This window comes from Chroicocephalus ridibundus, chromosome 2 (genome assembly GCF_963924245.1).
Source record: "Chroicocephalus ridibundus chromosome 2, bChrRid1.1, whole genome shotgun sequence".
NCBI classification, from domain to species: Eukaryota; Metazoa; Chordata; class Aves; order Charadriiformes; family Laridae; genus Chroicocephalus; species Chroicocephalus ridibundus.
In genome coordinates this window covers 71,048,478-71,066,090 of record NC_086285.1, presented here as the reverse complement: position 1 = coordinate 71,066,090, position 17,613 = coordinate 71,048,478, and positions in this window count along the sequence as shown.

Here is a 17,613-nt window from a genome sequence, read left to right as displayed (position 1 = left end):
GGGGGTGTGGGTGGCAAGAGGAAGATAGCGGTTGTTTTGAATTTTCATTGGGATGATCCCACCCCGGTTTTAAGTGGCAAGCCTGAAGGTCGCTGCTGCTGTGAGGCATGCAGAGCAGAGGCAGAACTGCTTCACTTGTCCGCAGGAAAAAAAAAAAAAAAAAAAAAAAAAAAAAAGGCAAAAAAAAAAAGCGGGGATGGGGGGAGTGACTGACTCACTGTAGGGAACCGGTGTAATATAAAACACAGGGTTTTCTGTCGGGGCGCCAGACTTCTTTCCTTGGAGTTTTGTTTCTTGCACGCAGGAGCAAGAGGCGCAGCCGTGGCACCTTCACGTCCTGCGGACACGGCCTTACCCAGCTCCTCGCCTTTACCCCCTCCGCCCAGGGGGCTCAAACCCAGGTCTCCTGCAAGCACTAGCCCCGTCTCAGAGGTCTGCGTAATTGGCCCATAATGGCTTTCCTGTCAATGCTGACCCACATCCATTTTTACACTGTGTGTAAGCTAAGAGGGGATTTGAAAACAAAGGGTTTGGTTTGGTTTATGCTGAAAGGGTATCCCACAATGCTTGTAAGTAAGGCTGAAGACACCAATCGGACAGCCGAAATACTGTTTAAATGCGTGTGTTACGTAAAAACACATTATTTCGCCAGAGATGCATTCTGAAGTAAAACACTCGAGTGTGACAGCCTGTTAGTCTGATTTCCATAACCAGCCCTGTTCAGCTGCTCAAATCGGCTAAATAGAGACATATTTTTAAAACTACAAACGTCCAGATTGTGAATCCCTCCCTCACGCTGGCAAGTAGTCATGCTAATGAGTAGTCTCCTTGACTCCAGGGGAAAAATTCTTGCCAGCAAAGGTTTCACAATCCCAGCCCTAAACATTTCTAAAATGATTAATCAATGTGAACTAACTTAAAACAAAAAGAAAAAAAAAAAAGACGACGAGTAAATAGGGGAAGGTTCTTTTGAAGGACTGCAAATTAAGGCTGAGCACTAGGAGATATTTTTGTGGATTTAGGCAGAGCGAGGGCTGAGCGTGCTTGCCTCTAGTACACACACACACACACACACACACACCCCGCCCCCCAGGACAGAAACATGCTAAAACCAGAGGGAATGAGAACAAAAGAGTTTGGCTGCTTCATATACCTGGGGGCAGGACTCGCTTCTCCACTAACTTTCCATTCTGTTTCCTCCTCAGGTCGAGGTGCAGTCAGGCCCCCATAGGGAGGAACATATGGAAAACAGTGACAGCGAGTTCTGCTCTACCTGCAGCTTTGCTGGGCTGAGTCTGCTCCGATGTCCTGTTTGAGAGCATCGCTTTGCACGGCCAAGTACTGTAAAACAGAGCTGCGAATGGCAAGAGTGGAAGTACACAGGGCTTTAAAAACAAACCCAAAGCTTTACAAAGCACTTAACCCCAAAGAACCTCTGCTGAAGAGAAGGTTTCAGCCAAAAACATACAGCTCTGTGCGGATACACACAGTATATACACAGCTATACACTGCTTGCTGCCCTCATATTTTTAGTGAGCTTTTAAAATAGCAAGCAACGTGCTGCACACTAGGCAGCTTGAAACAGGCACGGCCAAAAGTGAATGAGGGTGGAGATTGGGAGGCCTTGAATTTTGTTGCTGCTGATGGCTGACATGACCCTTATGCATGGGAATAAAAGTCAGCGAAGAATCTCACGGGCACTGTAATTTTACTTACCCTGACTCGCACTTGCTCTCTACTGAGCTTCCTTACCTGAGCTGTGATGACTTCAGAAGGAAGGGAGTTAGTAGGAGTAAGGTATTTTGGTTTTGCTTTTTATCTGCACAGCTCTAGATCTGAGGGAAATACGAGTACGAAAATGTTCTTTCCCAACCCCTGGAAAGAAAATGCAGCCATGTGAGTCCCAACATAAAAACAAGCATCAGCCTGTCCGAAAGAGCCTGCTATAATTAAAACTCACAAGCAACTACAGAACAACTATGTTGGTGTCTTTACGGCACAAAACCTGCAGACATTTAGAAATGGTTTGACAGAAAAGTCAGCAAGGAAATTTCCAGAAACCAGAAACCTGCTATTCCCTGGATGAATTAAGCTTTTTTATCAGGCAGCAAGCCACTATCATATATTTATGATTCCTCTTGTGCAATTCCTGCTGGATCTCACAGAAGGAAAAAGTTTTAGACTTACCTGTGTCTGCAAGGATGCGTAGTGCAACACCTTGGCTGGATACACAGGCATGAACATGCTGCCATCAGATTGTCCTCCTCCTTCTCGTGGGCTTGAAATCGTTTGACAAGCCAAGTTAGACAATGCCTTAAATCAAACAGTGGCTCAATTTTCTTCAGTGGCTGAGACTATTTCCAAAAGCAGGTAGGGGATTTAGCTACATAACCCTAAACCGATGGAAGAAAACTGACTACATCCCCTTGAAGACACCGAGAACATCCAGCTGTGGTCTTTTCCCCACACCCTCCACAACTCCCTTATTTTTAGTTATAAATCATGTAATTGCAAATATCACGATATTACGTCCTTCCTGAAGAACCTTTTCAACTTTTTTCTCTGTTATACTGCACGGTCAACAACAAGCACGCTGAACATAAGCTTTAATGATTGCCACAGCAATAATTCACAGAAAACCAGTTTTCTTTCAAAACACTTCAGAATAGCAAGGAGTAGGGGGAGGGAAGTTATCAGGATGCTGGAAAGCACTAATACAATTTATTAGACAAACCCTGTGTGGATGCAATGGCAGGTCTGCTATCAAAGGCAAAAACCTTCAGGCATTTTACATCCCATAATCCCAATGAAAGTCTGTTTTTGCAGATACCCCGCAGTTCATGAATCACTGGCTGTAGCATACAAAATCCCCTATTTAAGTAATTACAGTACAATACACAAATCTGCAAAGTGGTGGATGTTATATGAAATATTCCAAGGCAGTCTCAAAACTACAACATAAAAAAAATCCCAACTGCAAAAAAGTGTCTTGCAGTAAGCATGTTTTCTGAAGTAGGGGATGCTCTGGTCTAATCATATTAGGTCCGTCCTGTGGACTGGAAGAAGTCTGGAAATACAGGGACCCAAACGAGCCACGGACAGGGAACGGCTCCTGTCTCCAAACGTTGTTTTCCATTTGTTTTCACTTGGGCTTCAGAACATCCTCAAGCTCCTCATTTTTACACAGTTGGATGGTTTTGTTATTGCCACCTTAGTTTTCAAATACCAAAGAACACAGATCTCAAATCTGAACCCTGGCCTTGGCCATGCATTGCCCCAGTAATGGGCCTGACTTCCATTTCTTCAGCAGAATCAACCAAAAGCCTGGTATTTTAGGAAGATACCTAAATTCCACCAGGCAGTATGAAGTCTCATCTCTGTACTCAGTTCTGATTTATCTCCACACCTGGGCAGTTCAGCTTCTACCTTCAGCAACAGAGAAAATAGGCTTTCTTTCATGAAGAGACCTTATTTGCCTAACTTTGGTTTCATCTACAGACTGTGTATTTCAGCAAAGCTTGTGCCCTTCAGCTGGTCTGTAAATCAGACCTGGAGTGACGAGCTGGTGGCATTTTGCCAAGTCACTTCCAGGTCAGACCAGCAACTCTCAGTCATACCCACATAACCAGAGCACCAATGAAAATGGATAGAGAAGGGCAGAACTGTGTTATGATTTACAGAGCGTGATGAACATGTTCAATTCAGATTAATTAGAAAATACTTTCTACTCCTCTACTTACAATTTAAGATCTGGCAAAGGTCACAGCAGGAAAAAAAAATCTGAACTGGAAGCTGAGCATTACTTTTATTGTAAGAGTTTGCTGACTTCTTCTTTTAGAGGAAGTACACAGTCCTCCTTCAGTGGAAGTCATAGTTTTAGAAATGTTGGTCTGAGTCATTTTCAGAAATCTTCTGTACTTCCCACAAGGTTCAGCTCTTCAGTACAAACTTTATCTTCTTGTTCGTGGTGCAAGTAATCTGCAGAACAATTGGAGCTTGGTTTGTAAACAGAAAAACAATAACGTCTCGCAAAGCCTAAGGACAACTGACGTTTTGGAAGTGTTTTATGAACTGGAAATCTTTCTCCAAAGTATTTCACTACAGTCCAATAAAACATTACATGCTGTCGGAATTTATCCTGTTAAAGTTGGCAAAGATTTTTTCACCAAAGAGTAAGTTTTTTTCAGGTTAGTTTACTTTCATACTCCCCCCAAAATCAATGTAATTGCTTGGGTGCATGTTGACAGGTTCCTTAGATAGTCTAAACTAAGTGACCCACGGCAACCAAGGCACAAACACCAACTACACCGGGAAAACAGGGAGGAACAGCAATTATCATCTCATGCAAAGGCTGACTGCGTTAGGTTCGTGTGGAGCTCCCAGGGCAGGCTGTTCAATTTGACTTAAATTTTTGTTTGAAAGAAGACAGAGCCATGATGCAGAAGGCTTTCCTGGGTTAGGTCTGCCTTTTGCTTCAAGCATCAATCACAAAGAGTGCAAGTGGTTTGAGTTAAAGACACGGTGAAGAGCTTGGCAGAAATTTGGACTGCTCTGTATGTGGGATATTGTGATTCCTCCAGCTGCAATTCCCTAGGATGCATTTCACCTAGCCAACACCTGACAGGAAATATTTAGGAGGTTATAAGTCTTCTTTAGAAGAAAATTACAGCAGAAAGAGGTCCAATACAACAACTAAAACATGAGAAAAAGGTTTCTCACAGTTTGTGTTCTAGGTGCCCGGCTGAAATCCTGGCTTCATAAAAAAACCTTTTGCTGTGCACTTCTAGGAGGCCAAGTTTGTCAAAGCCTAGCTAGCTTTCCTATATATTTGAAAGCTATATACGTTGCCTAACAACACAGTCAAAGAAGAATAGATTCAATGTCATTGTGAAGAACAAACATAGTGTACACTGAGGTGGAAAACTGTTTGGTTTACATAGCCCTGTGCACCTCAGCAGGCAGCCATTTAATAATACGGAAGTGTCCCCATCCTTCTCATTTATTGGATTTATTTGGCAGAGACAGAAAAGCAGAACTTTGAGACGATTTTTGGACGTAGTTTATGTGTTGATGCTGATTTTATTTTTCTCTAAAGAGTTTTATTGACTCAACAGAATACCAATATTTTTGATTCACAGATCATATTGCTACAGCATGACAACTGATTTGTCATAGAGTGGTTTAGGTTGGAAGGGACTTTAAAGGTCATCTTGTTCCAATCACCCTACCATGGGCAGGGACACCTCCCCCTAGACCAGGCTGCTCAAAGCCCCATCCAGCCTGGCCTTGAACACTTCCAGGGATGGGGCATCCACAGCTTCCCTGGGCAACCTGTTCCAGTGTCTCACCACCCTCACAGTAAAGGATTTCTTCCCGATATTTAATCTAAATCTACCCTCTTTCAGTTTAAAACCATTACCCCTTGTCTTATCGCTACACTCCCTCATAAAGAATCCCCCTCATCTCTCTTGTAGGCCCCTTTTAGGCCGTTATAAGGTCTCCCTGGAGCCTTCTCTTTTCCGAGCTGAACAACCCCAACTCTCTCATAGTCTTCATAGGAGAGGTGCTCCAACACTCCGATCATCTTAGTCATCCTCCTCTGGACCCGTTCCAACAGGTCCATGTCCTTCTTTTGTTGAGGATTCCAAAGCTGGACACAGTATTTGTCTGCTATAAGAGAGGAAGAGTTGTACCACAATATCTGATAATCCCTTTTCACATGCATATAGGTTGGTTTATGGCTCTAATTTAAAGAATAGGGCAAAAGATCCAGCCTTATGAAAAAGAGTAGTTGTGGCTGTCATACAGATGTTTTGCTAAAAAAACCTGACTCACGATCGAAGTACATCAAAGAGGTGGGAAAGAAAGGGTGCAGCCTATTCAATCCTACCATTTTCTGTCAGTTTAACAAACCCATTGCTGTCAAAATTGTAGCAGTAATATAACAGACAAGATAGTATCTTCTCATCTTCTCAGCTTCTAAACACAAAAACCAAGAGACAGAAACAAAAGTTTAAAAAGCAGGCAATTTTTTCATGAGGCATGCCCAAAAGCCTAATATCTGCCTTTTTCCTGTGTTCATGGTCAAACTATCAGTGTGAATGAGCACTGAAATGAGTGTGCATCCTGGTAAGGTGGATGAGCTCACAATTCATGAGTGAGATTAGACCAGAGCTTCCAGAAAAAAACAGGTATTAATCTATGCCCCTTTTCTAGTACTTCCCCTTAGCAGCCATCCTTCCAAAATCCAGAGAATGAAATGATCATCAGAGGAAAACAGCATTAAAAAGAAAGATAAAACCCCACAGTTCTGCTAATCACCTGGAATTGTCTGTATAGCCACCAACTGAAGCAGGGATCTTTGGTCTATTGTGGTGTATTATGTGACTTCAAGAAAATGAGATGGGAAGGTAAATATACGGAGTAGTATTTAGCAAGGCACTGGGTGAAGAGGGACAAAAACCCTTCTTACGGTTGTCAGTAAAAAGGAGGGTGACACTCTTACAGAGTTAGAGGAGGTCAATAAATCACCATCCTTATCTTGCAAACAGAGCCTGTGACTTCAAAAATTAGCTCATTTATTCTGCACAATTAAATTTATTGAAGTGTGACAGAAAAAGTTTAGCAGTCGCTGATGCAGAAAGGCAGCAACAACAGAGGCAGGCAACTGACTGAATGACACAATTAGTTGATTTTCATTTTATTTATCAATATAATTATTGAATTGTATTTATCCTATTTCACAGATTTTTACCATTATTAGAGCCTGAGCCTCAAGGGAAAGAATTAGTTCAAATTTTCAGTCTAACTTAATGTGATTATAGACCTGCTAATAAAAGGAAAGTTCTATAAAATGCTACACAATCTTGTATTCAATGTCACCCCACCATCAGGCTCTGAAATCCAGAATCCTTTCACGTAAAGCAGTAAATTGAATATGAATTGTGAATGCACTACATCCCTAGATGGCCACCAAACCTATGTTTGCAGGATCCTACCTTGATGCTGCCTCAAAGGAGCCAAGGTTCCTTCTGAGTTTTAAACTCAGGGATATGTTCCTTTCTTATAAAAAACCCCAAACAAACCCAAAGAAACAAAAAAACCCACCCCAAACCCAAAAACACTTCAAAAAACCCCACTGCACCCTCTTTGTCTCCACCCCTACTTCAAGCTTTATTGAACTTATTTGGGAATGCTGTGAAAAGAGTGCAGGAATATTGCAGAAAGACTGCCACGCCAGAGAAGTGGATGAGTATGGTTCTTACACAAAATTACAACATTGACCTTTTTGGAAAAAAAAACCCCAGAACTCCAAAACTTCTAACAAGATTTTTTTTAAAACAAAATAAAAGCTATTGACAAAGTAGAGAGGTATCTGTTAGCAAAAGTTACTTTTCTTCTTGTCCAGTGCAGTTTAGAAACATCCAGACTACTCTAAGTTGGTCTGGCTCGCTTCTTGGTGTTCCTTTTTGTCATTCACAATGTCTCCTTTGGTTTTGAACTTGTAAGAGACAGAATGAGAAATGCTGGACCTGACTCATGCACGTATTCCACCCTTGCCTTCTACATACATGAGGAAGCAAGCATATGTTCAGCAGTAAGCTATATAATAATTCATGTCCTTTCTCACAGGTTCAGGAAATTAGACCACATGCTATTGCAAGTGTCTAACTTTTCCAATGTTTTGAAAGACTATTTCCATTGCAACTAGTTCTACCAGTCCTACCCTCCACTTCCATTCCATAAAAATTAATTTATTCGCTCTGAGAAAAAGACATACAGGCCATTTTTCTAAATGTTGGTCAAAGTGTCGTGGCGCATTGCCTAAAACATCAAAAAATGGAGAGAGTCCAACATAATTCTACAGACATAATTAATAAGAATGAATATTATTACTTACAATTAATAGGTGACTTTGGGTGATAAGACTTCCAGAATTCCCACTGACTTAAACAACGTATTCGTTACTGGGATCTTGATGTCTGTGTAGGCTCAGACTGCATTTTGTAAATTTAGTATAGTGACTTCTGCAGCAACGGGCAAGAATGGAGGTTTATGTCTGTAAGACATTTAAATTATTAGAGCTAATAAACTGGATCTCACTGGGACTGTTCAAGTTAAATTTGACATGCACTATCTACAGAAAAAGGGATCAAAAGAAAGAAAACCATATATAACACATTTTCTTTTGTGTGTTTCTTTTGGGTAAAGCCTGGAAAGTTACCTCTCCATTGATGGAGAATTATACACCCCACTGGGACGTGGAGTTGATGGAAACTATTCCATATTCAGCAGTGATCTGCCCATCTCCAGAGATGCAGAAGCAGAGGTGTCCCAGTCTCCAAAGAGCCTTCACTTCAGCATCAGAAAGGATATAACAAAACAGATGGGACAGATGACAACAAAAAGGGATCAAAGAGCAAAAGATAATTTTAATGGTTTAACTGACTGAAGATGCTTCCACTTCAGCCAAGACAAGCAGAATCGTCATCGCTTTTGCTTGTGTTCAGTATCAGCAGAGGAGAATTGCATACCTTCACGGACGAGGTTCTTACAATCTCTGCGTAATTCATCAACAGGGAGAAGATGCACATGAGTGCAGGAAATGAGCTTCTAGACCTAAGTGAGTATTCGGCAGTTCGATAACTGTAATTTCACTCTTCTGTGGTACTTTGCACTCCAAGAACCCCAAATCACCTAGCAAAGTAACAGCATCCTCGTGTTATAAGATCCCAATTTGGCAGGTAAACCTGCCTTATCCAGAGCCCCTCAAAAGAGATAAGGAACATAAAATGAGTGGCTTTTACTAAATATAAGTTAAAATCCTTAACTTCTCAAAGCAGTGCAAACTGGACTGACTAGGTCAAACACAATCACCATAAAAGGTATAACATAAATCAATTTTTCCCTGCCCACGGCGTCCTTACAAGGATGCCTTCTAGACTGGTTTCATTCAATTCAGTCAATATTTAGGACCACAGCAAGTCATCCATAGACTCTTTTGGTCCCTATGAAGCTGCTTCTTCCCATCCCAAAGACACTTGATTGTAAGTCTGCTTCTTGCTTATCTCTGCTATCTCCCAACCTGCTCACTGGGCTGGAGGCCTCTCTTTCTTACTTACTCTCCATGTCTGCCATACCCTGCCTTTTCTGTGAAATCACCTCCTCCTCGACACTACTGCATAGATATAAAGGGTAGGAGGACCCATCTTCCTCTCATAAGAGCTGCAGTTGAGCCAATTATGTCTTTTTAAAAAGAAAGCTAACCTATACACTGAGGACAAATAAAGCAGACACTGTCCGTCGGACCCTGGCATTATCCTCATTTTCCAATTGGAAAACAGGAGCTGAGAAAGGGAGACATCCAAGATAATAAAGATTACTGGGAGACTGCTGCCTTCCCAGGTGCCTTGCCTGACTCTCCAACACCACTTTGCTGGCTTATACAGCATGCCATAAAAACCTACATAAGTCCATTTTAAAGTCTTTTATGTGTTGGAAATTCTAGCAAAGCTTACACACTCATCACTCAAAAGGATATTGTTCATGTGCATATAAAGAGCTTTGGGTATGATCCATCTGACGTTCAAGATTTTGTGTCTTAAAAATGTCACAAGCCTGGAGGATCCTTTTGTCCACCTACAGCAATCAACATTGCTTTGTTTTTCTCTCTATTTTCCAAAATAAAAACTTAAGCAGGGCAGTTTCGTTCAGGGATGAGTTTGGTTTTTGACTGACTTCACAACCTTCCCAGATTAACCCCGTGGCATCTGAGCTGAGTTTTCACTCCAAGTCAATCTTTTCTAAATAATCATTTACCCATGAACAGGTCATAAGAGGCCCTATGGCAATATTTTCCTCCTTTTTCCATATGCAGAATCATTACTCAAAAGGACAATATGCCTCAGGTTTGCAGACTACTCACTAATTCATCTTTTCTTTAAGTCATGTTACGCGTAAGTATTAACATGCACCACCAAAGCCGGAGAAAGCCTGTCCAGCTCTTCAGAGGAAACGAATTAATTGAATACAATCAGTGAGAACAAAATGCAAAGGAACCCTGAGTGTGTGAAGTTCCTGAGCCCTTTCAATGAACAGGGGCCCAGGCAACAGTAAACAGCAGTTCTGCAAAGCACAGGGAGCGCTACCATGTCATTTAATCTTTCCATATATCAGGTTTCTTGCCCAAAAAGTGAAGACTTAACAGTCACCCTGAAACACTCAGCACTCCGGTGCTACAGGAGTCTGCCAACAGGGATTATTCCAGGCTTGAAACTGGGCGAGCTGGAGGAAAGGGAGAGGATCGAGAGCATCAAAGGGTAAGTCCACAGCATGGAGAAGTGCAGTCAAAGAGGGAGAGTTGCACAACGTTTCAGGGTGAAGGAACCCACTCCTCCATATGGTTTCTGATGGATTGAACACCTCCACTTGGACCTGTCCTGAGTTCATACAGAACGCAAAATTCCCTTACAAGAAAGCTCAAGTGCTACAAAATTGGCTGAGCTCTGTCAACTCCAGCTCCCCCACCACTTACTTTGCAGCTTTGCTCAAATTATAAACAGGTCTGCATGACAGATCTGACCTTCACCTCGGTTGAGCCTAGTTCGTGAAGGGGCGGGTTTCTGCTCCTTCAAACTAGTTACCTGGGCATGACAGTGGGCTGTAGGTGAGTTGCAAGGGACAATAATTGGAGCCGACACAACTGAGAGTGAACAGCTAGCAGAGGCAGGACCTGAGTTCCCGACTCTCCTCCCATGGCTCTGATGAGACTACACAGAGCAAGATGTCCTCAGGGCTTGTACCACCGCTTACACAAAGTTTGACAATAAATAAGAAATATTAAAGGAATACAGCCTGAAACAGCCAAGTTATAGCTACAGGTGATTAAGGCTAGAAGTCAGATCCAAAAGGAAATGGGGGACAGACTGTGGAAACTGGGACACTGAAAGCCTCTGTCAGAAGTGGTGTTTTTTCCTATGCCCAATTGCAAACAAGATAAACCAATACAGATCAAACAAAATATTCCCTCCCCGCAACTCTCACAGTCTTTGAACAGTAGGAAACGCAGCAGTCTGAGGTCGAACAAAAAAAATGCTTTGAAAGGAGCAATGCAACTGAGGGGATAGGCCAATACGCAGACTTTGGAAGAGGAAACACGGTATTTAACATCCATTACTTGCCTTTATACCATCTAAGATGTCAGAACGCCATCTGGGCCTGCATCTGTCACCAGAAGCTGGTGGTCAGCAGAGCACCCCGTTCTGAGCGAGGAGGTCATCAAGAAGACAGAGCCAAAAAACTCTTCACAGTGGCGCATGGTGGGAAGACAAGGCATAAATTGAAACAAGAGAAGTTCAGACTGTCTATAAGGATATTTCTTTTTTTTCCCCTGAGGACAATTCAGGGTTGCACAGAGGTTGTGCAGCCTCTTCGGAGGTTTTCAAGGCTGACCTGGATAAAGCCCTGAGCAACCTGGTCTCATCTCATGTCTGATCCTGCTTAGAGCAGGAAGTTGGACCAGAGACCTCCTGAGGTGTTTTCCAACCGGAATTATCCCACGATCCTGCCTGCACTGAAATTGTTTGCCTACTGCATATTCACTGACCCCGTATGAGAAAAGAAAGCACGTTTGCTTTCTCAAATGCCCTTGCTCTGCATTCGGTAGCAAGGACTCTCTCTTAGTGTTGGAATATTTATGTTCTGGTCTCTTTTGTAATGGCCAATTAAGTACCACTACAATTACATTACAATTTAGATTAAACTTAGATGTGTAATACCTCTGTATTAATACCCAAGTTTGACTTCAGGGTGTCAACAAGCAAGTAATTTCCAAGCACAGAAAGGCCTGCATGCTGTACACTGCCGTACATACTACATACAGTACGGCATTTTGCTACAGCATCCCGTAAGAAGAAAGAATACATGCACAGGGGAAATTAAGCTTCATCTCCCGCGGCTGGAGCTGTTCAAACATCCAAGGTTCCATCAGACTCTTCCAGCTCAGCGCCATCTTCCCTCGCATTTCTCGGGGATGAGAACATAAGGAAATGCCATTCCTTTTACAGCTAAATCGTGCTATTACTCCAACTACTTCTGAGATATTGGTACTGTTTGTTCTCCTAGCAGCAACTTTGAGGAACTTGAACAGTCACATATTGCTCAGAGAAAATACAGAAGAAAAACAAGCTGAAATTTTGGTGGAGACCTTAATTATGAACACAGAAGGTGAAGTACATTTTTCTTCTTTAAGTCTGGAATGTCCAGCCTGTACAACACAGCAATAATTTCTAACCCTTCTCAAGTAATGTCATTGATGCCAGATATTTAGTGCAATGATTTCAGCAGTGAATGTCAAATCTCTCTCAAATATTTGCATGCTTCTTAGCTCCTAAACTGACAAGCTTTAATTTAAGCAGATATAGGTGAAATCTGCCACGGCACATGTTGGTTAAGATATTTAAATGATACAGGCCACAATGAGAAAGACACAGAGCCCATGCAATCCTCATTAGAATCAGTGTGGCAGGGGCTCTTCTCATTACAGTTACTTAAACAATAAATTAATTAAAAACTCCTCAAAAAGATCAAGTCCAAAACTATTCAAGATGTGTGGGAAAAATGCCACACTCTTGCAATCTGCTCTCCGTGGAAAAAATGGCAGTCCTCTCTTTTCATCTTTATTCTCATCTTTATTTCTCTTTTCCCTACAGAACCCATGTGGAGTGTATAACATATAACTAAGCAAGTGAGGCAATGGAAAGTACAAGGATATTAATTCCTCCATAATACTCCGGGCAAGCTCATGTCAGTAGACCCCAACAGTATAGATAGTGGCAAACTTAACTAGGGATCTCATCAAGTTGCTAAAAGAATTCCCTGGTCTTTCTGACATGAGTCCTTAATATACTATACTCCCTGCAACCCATACACTTGTGTTTTGCTGTGTATCTTTAGACATACAGTAAGCTTCATAGGACAGACACTACGCCCTTTTTACTTTGCTTTTCTCAGGAAAGCACTACATGTCAGCCTGTATCCATCTATCTGTCTATCTTCTCTCCTCACACTAAAGCCTTTTTGAACCTGTTGGCATATTTCAAGTCAACCTACTAGAGCACTAAGAGATAAAGGATGAAATTCCACAAATATTGAAAAAGTAAGAAAGCAGTATAGGAAAAAAATGTAGTGCTCTTAACAAAAATGTCTTGGTTTGAGGTAAAACAAAACCAATTTTCTTTTCAGTAATTTACAGAATGCTAAGAAGAGCTCTTTTATTGTATGTATTTGTCACCAGAGAATCCCCAGAGGCAAGCACTTTGAGGAATTTCCCAACCACAGCCAGACCTTGGAACAGACCCCATACCTTCTTAGACACAGGACAATTCAGTCCCAAGATCCAAAGCCATAGAAATCCAGGCCACTCATTAATTCCAGATATTGGACCCCAATTCCAGACCTTTCTTTGGATAGAGCTAATTGGTTATCTCCACCTGTCAGTTCAAGTCCATGGAGGACAAAGGACTAGATGTAAGCCTGCAGTTAGGTGCCCACAGTGCCACTCGGATGGAGTGGAGAGGCCTGACGGCAAGTAACTGACCTTCTGTCCCTTCCCTAACCACTGGGCCCTCCACTAGAGCACTTACTGAGGCATCTTTAATTCTTCTGCTGAGCACATCTAGAAAAATACCTGTCTCGACTAGGGTGGGCCAAGTGCCTTGGAGCCTTCATACCCCAGAAGCCATTTGGGACTTATGAACTAGGTCCTCTAGTGCTGATGTTCACTTAACACATGGCTGGCGGAGAGGAGGTAGTCCTGTTGAATCTATCCTGTTACACAACCAGCAACAGCTCAGTTCCTAAGGTTGAGTGAAACTGCACAGGTGGGACTCTCTTTTTTGGATCTGCTCACTTTCTGCCCTGGATGCCTACATCCCGTGTAGCTTTCAGAAATGTTCTCTTGATCTGAAGCTCAGGGAACTGGAATTGGCAGATGATGATAATGATTAACTACAGATGCCCTGTTAATGCCCTGCTGAGATGATCAGCCCATAAATTCCCATCCAAAGATACGTGCCTAAGAAAATGGAACGTATCTGGAACACAATAATCTCTTTCTACTGACTGAAGAGGCAGCCTAGACCATTAAGCCTTTATCAGTTACACAAGTACCTTTACAATCTGTCCTTCAGACTCCTAAATATCCAACTCAATTCTGAAATACTTTGAACTGGAAACAGTTTTATTTTTAATAAACAATACAGACAAAAAAGTCAGATTCAGTTGTAATACCTTTCAGACTCTACAAATAATGTTCACATCTCTACATTATAAATTTAATGCAGAATTTCAAGTCTAACTTTTCGGATGCCAAATCCTTTTAGTAGAAAGCTTTTTAGATAATAGAATCTTTCTTGTATAATGCATTCATAAATTTCCTACACTGAAAGGGGTGTAGTTCAAAGATCATTTCAACACTGCTGATTAGATTCTTAATTAAATTATTGTGTTTAAAAAAGGATAAATAAAATCCTGGTCACAGTTTAAAGGGAAGCAAAAGTGGGTCACAGAACTTGAAAAGGCTGCCCAGTGAAATAAAAACAAGAACACATTGCATTTTTCTTTCTGGAGGAGTGCGTTCGTGATTAGTGTGATCTGTCTCCCTCCCAAGAGGTGGACTGGAAACACTGGGCTGAGCTTTCATGAAAGAAGAGGTCAATCAAGGGTGTTTTGTAAGGTGGGGAATGCGATTCACAGCAACATAACCACTGGACCAGTTCATCATTACACACTACACATGTCCTAAATTAGGAGAGCATGAAGCGGGTGGATACATTACACTGTTTCCCGAGAAGCATATTGGGTGAGTTGTTCCTGTTCCAGTTCTTTGAGACTCAACACCACATCTCCCAGGAATCTGTAAATCATCAGCAGGTGATATTTGTTGGCTGTCATACCACAGGCAGTCAGAGCTGGTTACAACGTTTACCAGGCGTTTTCTGTTCATGTTTTTAAAGTTCTTTTTTTCCAGGAAGCTTCAAAACAAACCACAAACCAACAAGTAAAGTAACACACCACAAAACAAAATTCCAGAGATAACAGACATGCTGATAATATAGTCTTTGACATTTGTTTGGGAGTTGACATTGTTGAGTTAAATATCAGTCCTTTACCAGACTAATAAATGTACGTCTGCTCTCTCTCTCTGTTCACCTACGTAGCCCGTGTCAGTGCAGTATCTGAACACCCCTGGAAACACCAGTGAACTTACCCTCATAGCAGCCCTTTGAGGCAGCAAAATACAGAGATTAACAGACTTGTCTGAGGTTAGATGGGAAATATGCAGCAGAGAAAGACTCCCAGAATTCTGGTTCCTCATAACCGCAGCAGAAGCATCTATGTATAGATGTTATGTACTTATCTATCTGGTACATAAAAGATGGTTACTGATTGCTTCTGTGACCACTGAGCAGGGAACAAGATTTTCATCAAATTCAACTATGTTGGACATCAGGGAAATCTTTTAACTGCAGAGAAATGAGGTACTGCGACAGGATATTCACAGCAATGCTGTGGCATGTCCTTCATATATGTTTTTTAAAAAGGGCTGATAAATAGTTCTCAGGAATTGGTCTTTTGAAAGACTGAACTGGCCTGTTGTGTTCTACACTGTGGACATAGCCTAGGATATTATTACCTAGTTTGCTGCTTTATCTTTAGCTTTGCAGCACATATCAGAACTGGAGTGACAGACAAGTAACGGTGACATTTATTATCACCACAGTAAAATAGGGATGGGTCTAATTCTAGTGTGTCAGAAGATAAACAAAATAACGTACCTCAAAGTTATTAAAACAAATCAAGCAGCTGCAAAGGACCAGGGACAGACTCTCTCAACAACGTTGAACCACAGTAAGTGGATTGTGAGGGAACATCTCTGTATAAAGAGACTAGGGCTTTGGCATGGACTATAGGTGGTATATAAGGTGTGCTGAAAATTCAGGCGACTTTCAGGTATTCTTTCAGCAGCCAATCAGTCAAGAACACACAAGATGAAAAAGCAAATGAAACCGCCACATCTGCATGGAAGATGAGATCTGTTACGGGTCCAGCCCAGCTCCGTTTTTTAATTCCACACAGCACTTCCATCTGACTTCAGGAGCTTGGCCTTACCTTCCCCCTTACAAAAAGTGACCCAAACTTCGTATTTTGTAAGGGGCTGAATTCCTAGGGAATGCCAAGAAGTTGAGCACCCTCCAATGGAGTCTCTTGTTACAGCACATTTGAGTGGGATTTCTGAACGTCTGGAAGCCTGGACGCTCAAAGTCATGGATAAATACCGACAGCACACGGGCAACAAGTCAGATGCAGCAGGAGCGCACACAACTTGTGTTGTATGTGTGCTCAGCAACTCACAATGCAGAAGCACTAAAATGCAGGCATCACATTTCTGAGCTGGGCCTGCCAGTCAAAAATGTATCCGTGCCTGTATTCTTGACTCACGTGACCCAGCCATAATTTTGCAATGCATCTTCCTTCCCTTCCTTGTTTGGATGGGGTTTGCCTCTGCCCTGTTTATAGAGATAAAATAGTCAAACAGTTGACATAAAGCATGTGTTCTGAATTATTTATGTCTTTTCTGGTGGGGTGTGTTTTTTTTTTGTTTGGCTTTTTTTTTTTAAACTGGAACAGAAAGAAAAAAAGAAAACAACAGAAATACCAAACATACCTGCCTAGCTATGCAGCAGAAATGGACTTGAGGATCCAGTAACAAATACAGCCCAGCATAAAACTATGGTTTGCATTTTTTGGAGAAAATACACATCACATCATGCATGGGCATGTGAGTTTCCCATGGATTAAGCAGACATCGCCATATGCTGCAGGTCAAAAAGAATGTATGTGCGTGCGTAGAGATACAGATATCTATCTCTTTCTGCCATTTCTAACAGCATGCAGAACTAGAGTTCATAGCAGGATCTGGCACTGAGGAACCAACACGTGCACATGAATGTGGCCCAGCAGACATGGATATATTTGTTTGTATACTTCTACTGCATCAGGGGTGGAATATGCAGTTCATTTCTTCTCTTTTGGCTAATTTGGAGAAGGCTCATACCACTAAGCCCTAGCAGCTACCACCCGACAGGGCATTCCTGGCCCAAGCCACAAAATCCTCTGGGTAGCCAAGCTGCAGGTGTATACCTGAGAGTTTCCGCAGCCCAGCTCACCACACTACAGGATTGCAGCTGTGATAACAAAATCTTCACTATTCTCTAGGGAGAAATCTAAATCGAAGCTTTTCAAAGCTACAGGCGTCACTTCTCTGTTCACGGGAGAGATCATTTATCTGTGGTCATGGCATGCTGCATTTATTATGTTCAGCTGTTCCCTTTCCAAACCTTTTGATACAAGTGCCGGTAGATGTTCACTAGCCTGTCAAGGATAAAACGAATACAGGGGAATCTTGGAAAGACATCAAGCAGAGAGGAACCTGGATCACAATAATGAGATATCAAGTGTGGATAAAGATCCAATCATACCTAGGGCCTGAGGTTTAGTTGCCCCCTTTCTGTCCACAACGTCAATGCTTATAAAACTCTCTAAATTTGTAGA